The following is a 13,892-nucleotide window of genomic DNA, read 5'->3' as shown; positions in this document are numbered from 1 at the left end:
GACAATGTTAGAGCAGAGAATATATGAAATGCCAGTAAATTTGAACATTTCTGGAAAGTGGACCATTTCCTAGCTCCTAAAGTTTACCAAAACTGACACAAGAGGAAATCATTTAAGGTCATCATGTCTGCCCTTGGCATTCTCGGAACGCCCTGGCCTCAGAATGCAGCCTCTGTCGTCCATGGTAAACTGCGGAGAGGGGGCGGGGCTGAGGGAGGTTGGAACACTGCCCACACTGAGGGAGTGGGTGTGGCCATCTCTGCTGTGACTGAACAAAGGGCAGGGGAGCAGGGGGCCCAGGGAAGGGCCCTCAGAGCCCGGCAGGCCCAGTGGAGTGTCACAAGCATTTAGGCCCAGGTCAAAGGGCGCTTTCTTTGTCTGCACAGCTGCCCAAACTCTCACCTTTCCACTCAGGCCGCCCTCTTACTTGAAGTGTGTGTGGAACCTGTCTGCGCAGTACACCTCGCTGCACAGCTAAGCATAGGTCTGGGCATCATAGCTTCCTGCCAGGTGACCGAGGCTCGCAGGCAGATGGGTCCCTGGGACACACGCGGAGAGGCTCCTGCCCGGGCCACAGGCCGCCCACTTCCCCTGCCCCAGATCGCGGGCCGCAAAGCAGCCCTGTCTAAGTCCCCTGCCTCTAGAGGGAGTATTGGACCAACACTTGTAGAAAACGGGGTCCTTGCGGGCCACTCATTGGAGGGACACAAATAAATCTTTGCCGACTTTCTGCTGAAACTTACGAGCGTTCACACCTAAGCCTCTTACAAGGTCAGCTGTTTAGCTAAACATGAGCTCATGATCTAAATTTACACAATAATGAAGAAAGCAGCTATAAGGGGAAACAATCAGCCAAAACAATCCATACCAGAATTAGATTCCCAAGGCCATCCATCAGATGTAGGAATAATCGGGTGCAAGGCAGAAAATATATATAAAACTGGAACTGAAACAAGGCACGAGGATGTTTTCAAAGATTGGTAGGATCTATAAAACATTTTTAAAGATCATGTCATTGATAAAGCTAAATACACAAAGGTTGTGTAATACAACAGATTAATCATTGAGAAGAGTGAAATTATGCTGTTTTGAAAACTATGGCAGGTCAGATTTTCTGCCTAATTATATAAGAAGATTTCTCTAAAAAATACACATTATTTCAAAGCCTTATTGGCTGTGAAATAAGTTAAGGGTATTTCAAATGGCTTGTCTGCAAAGAAAGGTGAGATGTAGGGGATCACAGAAAGTCGAGGGGAAAATAGGTCAATATATACATTGCTATATGGTGAACTAAGCCTTAGGCCGGCAACAATGGAGAGGACCTGACCCTTAGAAACGTACAAGTAAGCTGGAATCTTCAAAAGTTCAAATCTTTATAAGTAAAAAGATTTATTAAAATGAATAACCAAGTGTTTTAATGGACATCATAAGATGAAAACAATAAACCCTGAGAACATAGAAAAAAGTTAAATAAAGATATGAGCAGAACTTAATACAACAGAAAACGTATAAAATCCAGGTGATTTAGTAAGTCCAAAGAATCTTCTTTGAAAAGATTTAAAAGACACACTTTGATTAAGGAAAACCAAAACATAAGTAAAGAATATACAGAAAGAGTCAGGACAATGTTAGAGCAGAGAATATATGAAATGCCAGTAAATTTGAACATTTCTGTCAATTGGACCATTTCCTAGCTCCTAAAGTTTACCAAAACTGACACAAGAGGAAATCAATTAAGGTCATCATGTCTGCCCTTGGCATTCTCGGAAAGCCCTTGCCTCAGAATGCAGCCTCTGTAGTCCATGGTAACCTGCGGAGAGGGGGCGGGGCTGAGGGAGGTTGGAACACTGCCCTCACTGAGGGTGTGGGTGTGGCCATCTCTGCTGTGACTGAACAAAGGGCAGGGGAGCAGGGGGCCCAGGGCAGGGCCCTCAGAGCCCGGCAGGCCCAGTGGAGTGTCACAAGCATTTAGGCCCAGGACAAAGGGCACTTTCTTTGTCTGCACAGCTGCCCAAACCCTCACTTTTCCACTCAGGCCGCCCTCTTACTTGAAGTGTGTGTGGAACCTGTCCACGCAGTACACCTCGCTGCACAGCTAAGCATAGGTCTGGGCATCGTAGCTTCCTTCCAGGTGACCGAGGCTCGCAGGCAGATGGGTCCCTGGGACACACGCGGAGAGGCTCCTGCCCGGGCCACAGGCCGCCCACTGCCCCTGCCCCAGATCGGGGGCTGCAAAGCAGCCCTGTCTGAGTCCCCTGCCTCTAGAGGGATTATTGGACCAACACTTGTAGAAAACGGGGTTCTTGCGGGCCACTCATTGGAGGGACACAAATAAATCTTTGCCGACTTTCTGCTGAAACTTACGAGCATTCACAACTAAGCCTCTTACAAGGTCAGCTGTTTAACTAAACATGAGCTCATGATCTAAATTTACACAATAATGAAGAAAGCAGCTACAAGGGGAGACAATCAGCCAAAATAATCAATACCAGTATTAGATTCCCAAGGCCATCCATCAGATGTAGGAATAACCGGGTGCAAGGCAGAAAATATACATCAATCTGGAACTGAAACAAGGCACAAGGATGTTTTCAAAGACTGGTAGGATCTCTAAAACATTTTTAAAGGACATGTCATTGATAAAGCTAAATACACAAGGGTTGTGTAATACAACAGTTTAATCATTGAGAAGTGTGAAATTATGCTGTTTTGAAAACTATGGCAGGTCAGATTTACTGCCTAATTATATAAGAAGATTTCTCTAAAAAATACACATTATTTCAAAGCCTTACTGGCTGTGAAATAAGTTAAGGGTATTTCAAATGGCTTGTCTGCAAAGAAAGCTGAGATGTAGGGGATCACAGAAAGTCGAGGGGAAAATAGGTCAATATATACATTGTTATATGGTGAACTAAGCCTTAGGCCAGCAACAATGGAGAGGACCTGACCCTTAGAAACGTACAAGTAAGCTGGAATCTTCAAAAGTTCAAATCTTTATAAGTAAAAAGATTTATTAAAATGAATAACCAAGTGTTTTAATTGACATCAGAAGATGAAAACAATAAACCCTGAGAACATAGAAAAAAGTTAAATAAAGATATGAGCAGAATTTAATACAACAGAAAACGTATAAAATCCAGGTGATTTAGTAAGTCCAAAGAATCTTCTTTGAAAAGATTTAAAAGACACACTTTGATTAAGGAAAACCAAAACATAAGTAAAGAATATACAGAAAGAGTCAGGACAATGTTAGAGCAGAGAATATATGAAATGCCAGTAAATTTGAACATTTCTGTCAATTGGACCATTTCCTAGCTCCTAAAGTTTACCAAAACTGACACAAGAGGAAATCATTTAAGGTCATCATGTCTGCCCTTGGCATTCTCGGAAAGCCCTTGCCTCAGAATGCAGCCTCTGTAGTCCATGGTAACCTGCGGAGAGGGGGCGGGGCTGAGGGAGGTTGGAACACTGCCCTCACTGAGGGAGTGGGTGTGGCCATCTCTGCTGTGACTGAACAAAGGGCAGGGGAGCAGGGGGCCCAGGGCAGGGCCCGCAGAGCCCGGCAGGCCCAGTGGAGTGTCACAAGCATTTAGGCCCAGGCCAAAGGGCGCTTTCTTTGTCTGCACAACTGCCCAAACTCTCACCTTTCCACTCAGGCCGCCCTCTTACATGAAGTGTGTGTGGAACCTGTCGGCGCAGTACACCTCGCTGCACAGCTAAGCATAGGTCTGGGCATCATAGCTTCCTGCCAGGTGACCGAGGCTCGCAGGCAGATGGGTCCCTGGGACACACGCGGAGAGGCTCCTGCCCGGGCCACAGGCCGCCCACTTCCCCTGCCCCAGATCGGGGGCCGCAAAGCAGCCCTGTCTGAGTCCCCTGCCTCTAGAGGGAGTATTGGACCAACACTTGTAGAAAACGGGGTCCTTGCGGGCCACTCATTGGAGGGACACCAATAAATCTTTGCCGACTTTCTGCTGAAACTTACGAGCGTTCACACCAAAGCCTCTTACAAGGTCAGCTGTTTAGCTAAACATGAGCTCATGATCTAAATTTACACAATAATGAAGAAAGCAGCTATAAGGGGAAACAATCAGCCAAAACAATCCATACCAGAATTAGATTCCCAAGGCCATCCATCAGATGTAGGAATAATCGGGTGCAAGACAGAAAATATATATAAAACTGGAACTGAAACAAGGCACGAGGATGTTTTCAAAGATTGGTAGGATCTCTAAAACATTTTTAAAGATCATGTCATTGATAAAGCTAAATACATAAAGGTTGTGTAATACAACAGATTAATCATTGAGAAGAGTGAAATTATGCTGTTTTGAAAACTATGGCAGGTCAGATTTTCTGCCTAATTATATAAGAAGATTTCTCTAAAAAATACACATTATTTCAAAGCCTTATTGGCTGTGAAATAAGTTAAGGGTATTTCAAATGGCTTGTCTGCAAAGAAAGGTGAGATGTAGGGGATCACAGAAAGTCGAGGGGAAAATAGGTCAATATATACATTGCTATATGGTGAACTAAGCCTTAGGCCGGCAACAATGGAGAGGACCTGACCCTTAGAAACGTACAAGTAAGCTGGAATCTTCAAAAGTTCAAATCTTTATAAGTAAAAAGATTTATTAAAATGAATAACCAAGTGTTTTAATTGACATCAGAAGATGAAAACAATAAACCCTGAGAACATAGAAAAAAGTTAAATAAAGATATGAGCAGAATTTAATACAACAGAAAACGTATAAAATCCAGGTGATTTAGTAAGTCCAAAGAATCTTCTTTGAAAAGATTTAAAAGACACACTTTGATTAAGGAAAACAAAAACATAAGTAAAGAATATACAGAAAGAGTCAGGACAATGTTAGAGCAGAGAATATATGAAATGCCAGTAATTTGAACATTTCTGGAAAGTGGACCATTTCCTAGCTCCTAAAGTTTACCAAAACTGACACAAGAGGAAATCATTTAAGGTCATCATGTCTGCCCTTGGCATTCTCGGAACGCCCTGGCCTCAGAATGCAGCCTCTGTAGTCCATGGTAACCTGCGGAGAGGGGGCGGGGCTGAGGGAGGTTGGAACACTGCCCTCACTGAGGTAGTGGGTGTGGCCATCTCTGCTGTGACTGAACAAAGGGCAGGGGAGCAGGGGGCCCAGGGCAGGGCCCTCAGAGCCCGGCAGGCCCAGTGGAGTGTCACAAGCATTTAGGCCCAGGACAAAGGGCACTTTCTTTGTCTGCACAGCTGCCCAAACCCTCACTTTTCCACTCAGGCCGCCCTCTTACTTGAAGTGTGTGTGGAACCTGTCCACGCAGTACACCTCGCTGCACAGCTAAGCATAGGTCTGGGCATCGTAGCTTCCTTCCAGGTGACCGAGGCTCGCAGGCAGATGGGTCCCTGGGACACACGCGGAGAGGCTCCTGCCCGGGCCACAGGCCGCCCACTTCCCCTGCCCCAGATCGGGGGCTGCAAAGCAGCCCTGTCTGAGTCCCCTGCCTCTAGAGGGATTATTGGACCAACACTTGTAGAAAACGGGGTCCTTGCGGGCCACTCATTGGAGGGACACAAATAAATCTTTGCCGACTTTCTGCTGAAACTTACGAGCATTCACACCTAAGCCTCTTACAAGGTCAGCTGTTTAGCTAAACATGAGCTCATGATCTAAATTTACACAATAATGAAGAAAGCAGCTACAAGGGTAGACAATCAGCCAAAACAATCAATACCAGTATTAGATTCCCAAGGCCATCCATCAGATGTAGGAATAATCGGGTGCAAGGCAGAAAATATACATAAAACTGGAACTGAAACAAGGCACGAGGATGTTTTCAAAGACTGGTAGGATCTCTAAAACATTTTTAAAGGACATGTCATTGATAAAGCTAAATACACAAAGGTTGTGTAATACAACAGATTAATCATTGAGAAGTGTGAAATTATGCTGTTTTGAAAACTATGGCAGGTCAGATTTTCTGCCTAATTATATAAGAAGATTTCTCTAAAAAATACACATTATTTCAAAGCCTTATTGGCTGTGAAATAAGTTAAGGGTTTTTCAAATGGCTTGTCTGCAAAGAAAGGTGAGATGTAGGGGATCACAGAAAGTCGAGGGGAAAATAGGTCAATATATACATTGCTATATGGTGAACTAAGCCTTAGGCCGGCAACAGTGGAGCGGACCTGACCCTTAGAAACGTACAAGTAAGCTGGAATCTTCAAAAGTTCAAATCTTTATAAGTAAAAAATTTATTAAAATGAATAACCAAGTGTTTTAATTGACATCAGAAGCTGAAAACAATAAACCCTGAGAACATAGAAAAAAGTTAAATAAAGATATGAGCAAAATTTAATGCAACAGAAAACGTATAAAATCCAGGTGATTTAGTAAGTCCAAAGAATCTTCTTTGAAAAGATTTAAAAGACACACTTTGATTAAGGAAAACAAAAACCTAAGTAAAGAATATACAGAAAGAGTCAGGACAATGTTAGAGCAGAGAATATATGAAATGCCAGTAAATTTGAACATTTCTGTCAAGTGGACCATTTTCTAGCTCCTAAAGTTTACCAAAACTGACACAAGAGGAAATCATTTAAGGTCATCATGTCTGCCCTTGGCATTCTCGGAACGCCCTGGCCTCAGAATGCAGCCTCTGTAGTCCATGGTAACCTGCGGAGAGGGGGCGGGGCTGAGGGAGGTTGGAACACTGCCCTCACTGAGGGAGTGGGTGTGGCCATCTCTGCTGTGACTGAACAAAGGGCAGGGGAGCAGGGGGCCCAGGGAAGGGCCCTCAGAGCCCGGCAGGCTCAGTGGAGTGTCACAAGCATTTAGGCCCAGGCCAAAGGGCGCTTTCTTTGTCTGCACAGCTGCCCAAACTCTCACCTTTCCACTCAGGCCGCCCTCTTACTTGAAGTGTGTGTGGAACCTGTCCGCGCAGTACACCTCGCTGAACAGCTAAGCATAGGTCTGGGCATCGTAGCTTCCTGCCAGGTGACCGAGGCTCGCAGGCAGATGGGTCCCTGGGACACATGCGGAGAGGCTCCTGCCCGGGCCACAGGCCGCCCACTGCCCCTGCCCCAGATCGGGGGCCGCAAAGCAGCCCTGTCTGAGTCCCCTGCCTCTAGAGGGAGTATTGGACCAACACTTGTAGAAAACGGGGTCCTTGCGGGCCACTCATTGGAGGGACACAAATAAATCTTTGCCGACTTTCTGCTGAAACTTACGAGCATTCACAACTAAGCCTCTTACAAGGTCAGCTGTTTAGCTAAACATGAGCTCATGATCTAAATTTACACAATAATGAAGAAAGCAGCTACAAGGGGAGACAATCAGCCAAAACAATCAATACCAGTATTAGATTCCCAAGGCCATCCATCAGATGTAGGAATAATCGGGTGCAAGGCAGAAAATATACATAAAACTGGAACTGAAACAAGGCACAAGGATGTTTTCAAAGACTGGTAGGATCTCTAAAACATTTTTAAAGGACATGTCATTGATAAAGCTAAATACACCAGGGTTGTGTAATACAACAGTTTAATCATTGAGAAGTGTGAAATTATGCTGTTTTGAAAACTATGGCAGGTCAGATTTTCTGCCTAATTATATAAGAAGATGTCTCTAAAAAATACACATTATTTCAAAGCCTTATTGGCTGTGAAATAAGTTAAGTGTATTTCAAACGGCTTGTCTGCAAAGAAAGGTGAGATGTAGGGGATCACAGAAAGTCTAGGGGAAAATAGGTCAATATATACATTGCTATATGGTGAACTAAGCATTAGGCCGGCAACAATGCAGAGGACCTGACCCTTAGAAACATACAAGTAAGCTGGAATCTTCAAAAGTTCTAATCTTTATAAGTAAAAAGATTTATTAAAATGAATAACCAAGTGTTTTAATTGACATCAGAAGATGAAAACAATAAACCCTGAGAACATAGAAAAAAGTTAAATAAAGATATGAGCAGAATTTAATACAACAGAAAACGTATAAAATCCAGGTGATTTAGTAAGTCCAAAGAATCTTCTTTGAAAAGATTTAAAAGACACACTTTGATTAAGGAAAACCAAAACATAAGTAAAGAATATACAGAAAGAGTCAGGACAATGTTAGAGCAGAGAATATATGAAATGCCAGTAAATTTGAACATTTCTGTCAAGTGGACCATTTCCTAGCTCCTAAAGTTTACCAAAACTGACACAAGAGGAAATCATTTAAGGTCATCATGTCTGCCCTTGGCATTCTCGGAACGCCCTGGCCTCAGAATGCAGCCTCTGTGGTCCATGGTAACCTGCGGAGAGGGGGCGGGGCTGAGGGAGGTTGGAACACTGCCCTCACTGAGGGAGTGGGTGTGGCCATCTCTGCTGTGACTGAACAAAGGGCAGGGGAGCAGGGGGCCCAGGGAAGAGCCCTCAGAGCCCGGCAGGCCCAGTGGAGTGTCACAAGCATTTAGGCCCAGGACAAAGGGCGCTTTCTTTGTCTGCACAACTGCCCAAACTCTCACCTTTCCACTCAGGCCGCCCTCTTACATAAGTGTGTGTGGAACCTGTCGGCGCAGTACACCTCGCTGCACAGCTAAGCATAGGTCTGGGCATCGTAGCTTTCTGGCAGGTGACCGAGGCTCGCAGGCAGATGTGTCCCTGGGACACACGCGGAGAGGCTCCTGCCCGGGCCACAGGCCCCCCACTGCCCCTGCCCCAGATAGGGGGCCGCAAAGCAGCCCTGTCTGAGTCCCCTGCCTCTAGAGGGAGTATTGGACCAACACTTGTAGAAAACGGGGTCCTTGTGGGCCACTCATTGGAGGGACACAAATAAATCTTTGCCGACTTTCTGCTGAAACTTACGAGCGTTCACACCTAAGCCTCTTACAAGGTCAGCTGTTTAGCTAAACATGAGCTCATGATCTAAATTTACACAATAATGAAGAAAGCAGCTACAAGGGGAGACAATCAGCCAAAACAATCAATACCAGTATTAGATTCCCAAGGCCATCCATCAGATGTAGGAATAATCCGGTGCAAGGCAGAAAATATACATAAAACTGGAACTGAAACAAGGCACGAGGATGTTTTCAAAGACTGGTAGGATCTCTAAAACATTTTTAAAGGACATGTCATTGATAAAGCTAAATACACAAAGGTTGTGTAATACAACAGATTAATCATTGAGAAGAGTGAAATTATGCTGTTTTGAAAACTATGGCAGGTCAGATTTTCTGCCTAATTATATAAGAAGATTTCTCTAAAAAATAAACATTATTTCAAAGCCTTATTGGCTGTGAAATAAGTTAAGGGTATTTCAAATGGCTTGTCTGCAGAGAAAGGTGAGATGTAGTGGATCACAGAAAGTCGAGGGGAAAATAGGTCAGTATATACATTGCTATATGGTGAACTAAGCCTTAGGCCGGCAACAGTGGAGAGGACCTGACCCTTAGAAAAGTACAAGTAAGCTGGAATCTTCAAAAGTTCAAATCTTTATAAGTAAAAAGATTTATTAAAATGAATAACCAAGTGTTTTAATTGACATCAGAAGATGAAAACAATAAACCCTGAGAACATAGAAAAAAGTTAAATAAAGATATGAGCAGAAGTTAATACAACAGAAAACGGATAAAATTCAGGTGATTTAGTAAGTCCAAAGAATCTTCTTTGAAAAGATTTAAAAGACACACTTTGATTAAGGAAAACCAAAACATAAGTAAAGAATATACAGAAAGAGTCAGGACAATGTTAGAGCAGAGAATATATGAAATGCCAGTAAATTTGAACATTTCTGGAAAGTGGACCATTTCCTAGCTCCTAAAGTTTACCAAAACTGACACAAGAGGAAATCATTTAAGGTCATCATGTCTGCCCTTGGCATTCTCGGAACGCCCTGGCCTCAGAATGCAGCCTCTGTCGTCCATGGTAAACTGCGGAGAGGGGGCGGGGCTGAGGGAGGTTGGAACACTGCCCTCACTGAGGGAGTGGGTGTGGCCATCTCTGCTGTGACTGAACAAAGGGCAGGGGAGCAGGGGGCCCAGGGAAGGGCCCTCAGAGCCCGGCAGGCCCAGTGGAGTGTCACAAGCATTTAGGCCCAGGTCAAAGGGCGCTTTCTTTGTCTGCACAGCTGCCCAAACTCTCACCTTTCCACTCAGGCCGCCCTCTTACTTGAAGTGTGTGTGGAACCTGTCTGCGCAGTACACCTCGCTGCACAGCTAAGCATAGGTCTGGGCATCATAGCTTCCTGCCAGGTGACCGAGGCTCGCAGGCAGATGGGTCCCTGGGACACACGCGGAGAGGCTCCTGCCCGGGCCACAGGCCGCCCACTTCCCCTGCCCCAGATCGCGGGCCGCAAAGCAGCCCTGTCTGAGTCCCCTGCCTCTAGAGGGAGTATTGGACCAACACTTGTAGAAAACGGGGTCCTTGCGGGCCACTCATTGGAGGGACACAAATAAATCTTTGCCGACTTTCTGCTGAAACTTACGAGCGTTCACACCTAAGCCTCTTACAAGGTCAGCTGTTTAGCTAAACATGAGCTCATGATCTAAATTTACACAATAATGAAGAAAGCAGCTATAAGGGGAAACAATCAGCCAAAACAATCCATACCAGAATTAGATTCCCAAGGCCATCCATCAGATGTAGGAATAATCGGGTGCAAGGCAGAAAATATATATAAAACTGGAACTGAAACAAGGCACGAGGATGTTTTCAAAGATTGGTAGGATCTCTAAAACATTTTTAAAGATCATGTCATTGATAAAGCTAAATACACAAAGGTTGTGTAATACAACAGATTAATCATTGAGAAGAGTGAAATTATGCTGTTTTGAAAACTATGGCAGGTCAGATTTTCTGCCTAATTATATAAGAAGATTTCTCTAAAAAATACACATTATTTCAAAGCCTTATTGGCTGTGAAATAAGTTAAGTGTATTTCAAATGGCTTGTCTGCAAAGAAAGGTGAGATGTAGTGGATCACAGAAAGTCGAGGGGAAATTAGGTCAATATATACATTGCTATATGGTGAACTAAGCCTTAGGCTGGCAACAGTGGAGAGGACCTGACCCTTAGAAACGTACAAGTAAGCTGGAATCTTCAAAAGTTCAAATCTTTATAAGTAAAAAGATTTATTAAAATGAATAACCAAGTGTTTTAATTGACATCAGAAGATGAAAACAATAAACCCTGAGAACATAGAAAAAAGTTAAATAAAGATATGAGCAGAACTTAATACAACAGAAAACGGATAAAATTCAGGTGATTTAGTAAGTCCAAAGAATCTTCTTTGAAAAGATTTAAAAGACACACTTTGATTAAGGAAAACCAAAACATAAGTAAAGAATATACAGAAAGAGTCAGGACAATGTTAGAGCAGAGAATATATGAAATGCCAGTAAATTTGAACATTTCTGGAAAGTGGACCATTTCCTAGCTCCTAAAGTTTACCAAAACTGACACAAGAGGAAATCATTTAAGGTCATCATGTCTGCCCTTGGCATTCTCGGAACGCCCTGGCCTCAGAATGCAGCCTCTGTAGTCCATGGTAACCTGCGGAGAGGGGGCGGGGCTGAGGGAGGTTGGAACACTGCCCTCACTGAGGGAGTGGGTGTGGCCATCTCTGCTGTGACTGAACAAAGGGCAGGGGAGCAGGGGGCCCAGGGCAGGGCCCTCAGAGCCCGGCAGGCCCAGTGGAGTGTCACAAGCATTTAGGCCCAGGACAAAGGGCACTTTCTTTGTCTGCACAGCTGCCCAAACCCTCACTTTTCCACTCAGGCCGCCCTCTTACTTGAAGTGTGTGTGGAACCTGTCCACGCAGTACACCTCGCTGCACAGCTAAGCATAGGTCTGGGCATCGTAGCTTCCTTCCAGGTGACCGAGGCTCGCAGGCAGATGGGTCCCTGGGACACACGCGGAGAGGCTCCTGCCCGGGCCACAGGCCGCCCACTTCCCCTGCCCCAGATCGGGGGCTGCAAAGCAGCCCTGTCTGAGTCCCCTGCCTCTAGAGGGATTATTGGACCAACACTTGTAGAAAACGGGGTCCTTGCGGGCCACTCATTGGAGGGACACAAATAAATCTTTGCCGACTTTCTGCTGAAACTTACGAGCATTCACACCTAAGCCTCTTACAAGGTCAGCTGTTTAGCTAAACATGAGCTCATGATCTAAATTTACACAATAATGAAGAAAGCAGCTACAAGGGTAGACAATCAGCCAAAACAATCAATACCAGTATTAGATTCCCAAGGCCATCCATCAGATGTAGGAATAATCGGGTGCAAGGCAGAAAATATACATAAAACTGGAACTGAAACAAGGCACGAGGATGTTTTCAAAGACTGGTAGGATCTCTAAAACATTTTTAAAGGACATGTCATTGATAAAGCTAAATACACAAAGGTTGTGTAATACAACAGATTAATCATTGAGAAGTGTGAAATTATGCTGTTTTGAAAACTATGGCAGGTCAGATTTTCTGCCTAATTATATAAGAAGATTTCTCTAAAAAATACACATTATTTCAAAGCCTTATTGGCTGTGAAATAAGTTAAGGGTTTTTCAAATGGCTTGTCTGCAAAGAAAGGTGAGATGTAGGGGATCACAGAAAGTCGAGGGGAAAATAGGTCAATATATACATTGCTATATGGTGAACTAAGCCTTAGGCCGGCAACAGTGGAGCGGACCTGACCCTTAGAAACGTACAAGTAAGCTGGAATCTTCAAAAGTTCAAATCTTTATAAGTAAAAAATTTATTAAAATGAATAACCAAGTGTTTTAATTGACATCAGAAGCTGAAAACAATAAACCCTGAGAACATAGAAAAAAGTTAAATAAAGATATGAGCAAAATTTAATGCAACAGAAAACGTATAAAATCCAGGTGATTTAGTAAGTCCAAAGAATCTTCTTTGAAAAGATTTAAAAGACACACTTTGATTAAGGAAAACAAAAACCTAAGTAAAGAATATACAGAAAGAGTCAGGACAATGTTAGAGCAGAGAATATATGAAATGCCAGTAAATTTGAACATTTCTGTCAAGTGGACCATTTTCTAGCTCCTAAAGTTTACCAAAACTGACACAAGAGGAAATCATTTAAGGTCATCATGTCTGCCCTTGGCATTCTCGGAACGCCCTGGCCTCAGAATGCAGCCTCTGTAGTCCATGGTAACCTGCGGAGAGGGGGCGGGGCTGAGGGAGGTTGGAACACTGCCCTCACTGAGGGAGTGGGTGTGGCCATCTCTGCTGTGACTGAACAAAGGGCAGGGGAGCAGGGGGCCCAGGGAAGGGCCCTCAGAGCCCGGCAGGCTCAGTGGAGTGTCACAAGCATTTAGGCCCAGGCCAAAGGGCGCTTTCTTTGTCTGCACAGCTGCCCAAACTCTCACCTTTCCACTCAGGCCGCCCTCTTACTTGAAGTGTGTGTGGAACCTGTCCGCGCAGTACACCTCGCTGAACAGCTAAGCATAGGTCTGGGCATCGTAGCTTCCTGCCAGGTGACCGAGGCTCGCAGGCAGATGGGTCCCTGGGACACATGCGGAGAGGCTCCTGCCCGGGCCACAGGCCGCCCACTGCCCCTGCCCCAGATCGGGGGCCGCAAAGCAGCCCTGTCTGAGTCCCCTGCCTCTAGAGGGAGTATTGGACCAACACTTGTAGAAAACGGGGTCCTTGCGGGCCACTCATTGGAGGGACACAAATAAATCTTTGCCGACTTTCTGCTGAAACTTACGAGCATTCACAACTAAGCCTCTTACAAGGTCAGCTGTTTAGCTAAACATGAGCTCATGATCTAAATTTACACAATAATGAAGAAAGCAGCTACAAGGGGAGACAATCAGCCAAAACAATCAATACCAGTATTAGATTCCCAAGGCCATCCATCAGATGTAGGAATAATCGGGTGCAAGGCAGAAA

Source organism: Mesoplodon mirus (genome assembly GCF_964341445.2).
Source record: "Mesoplodon mirus genome assembly, chromosome: 1".
Classification (NCBI taxonomy): Eukaryota; Metazoa; Chordata; class Mammalia; order Artiodactyla; family Ziphiidae; genus Mesoplodon; species Mesoplodon mirus.
This window is presented reverse-complemented; position numbering follows the sequence as displayed.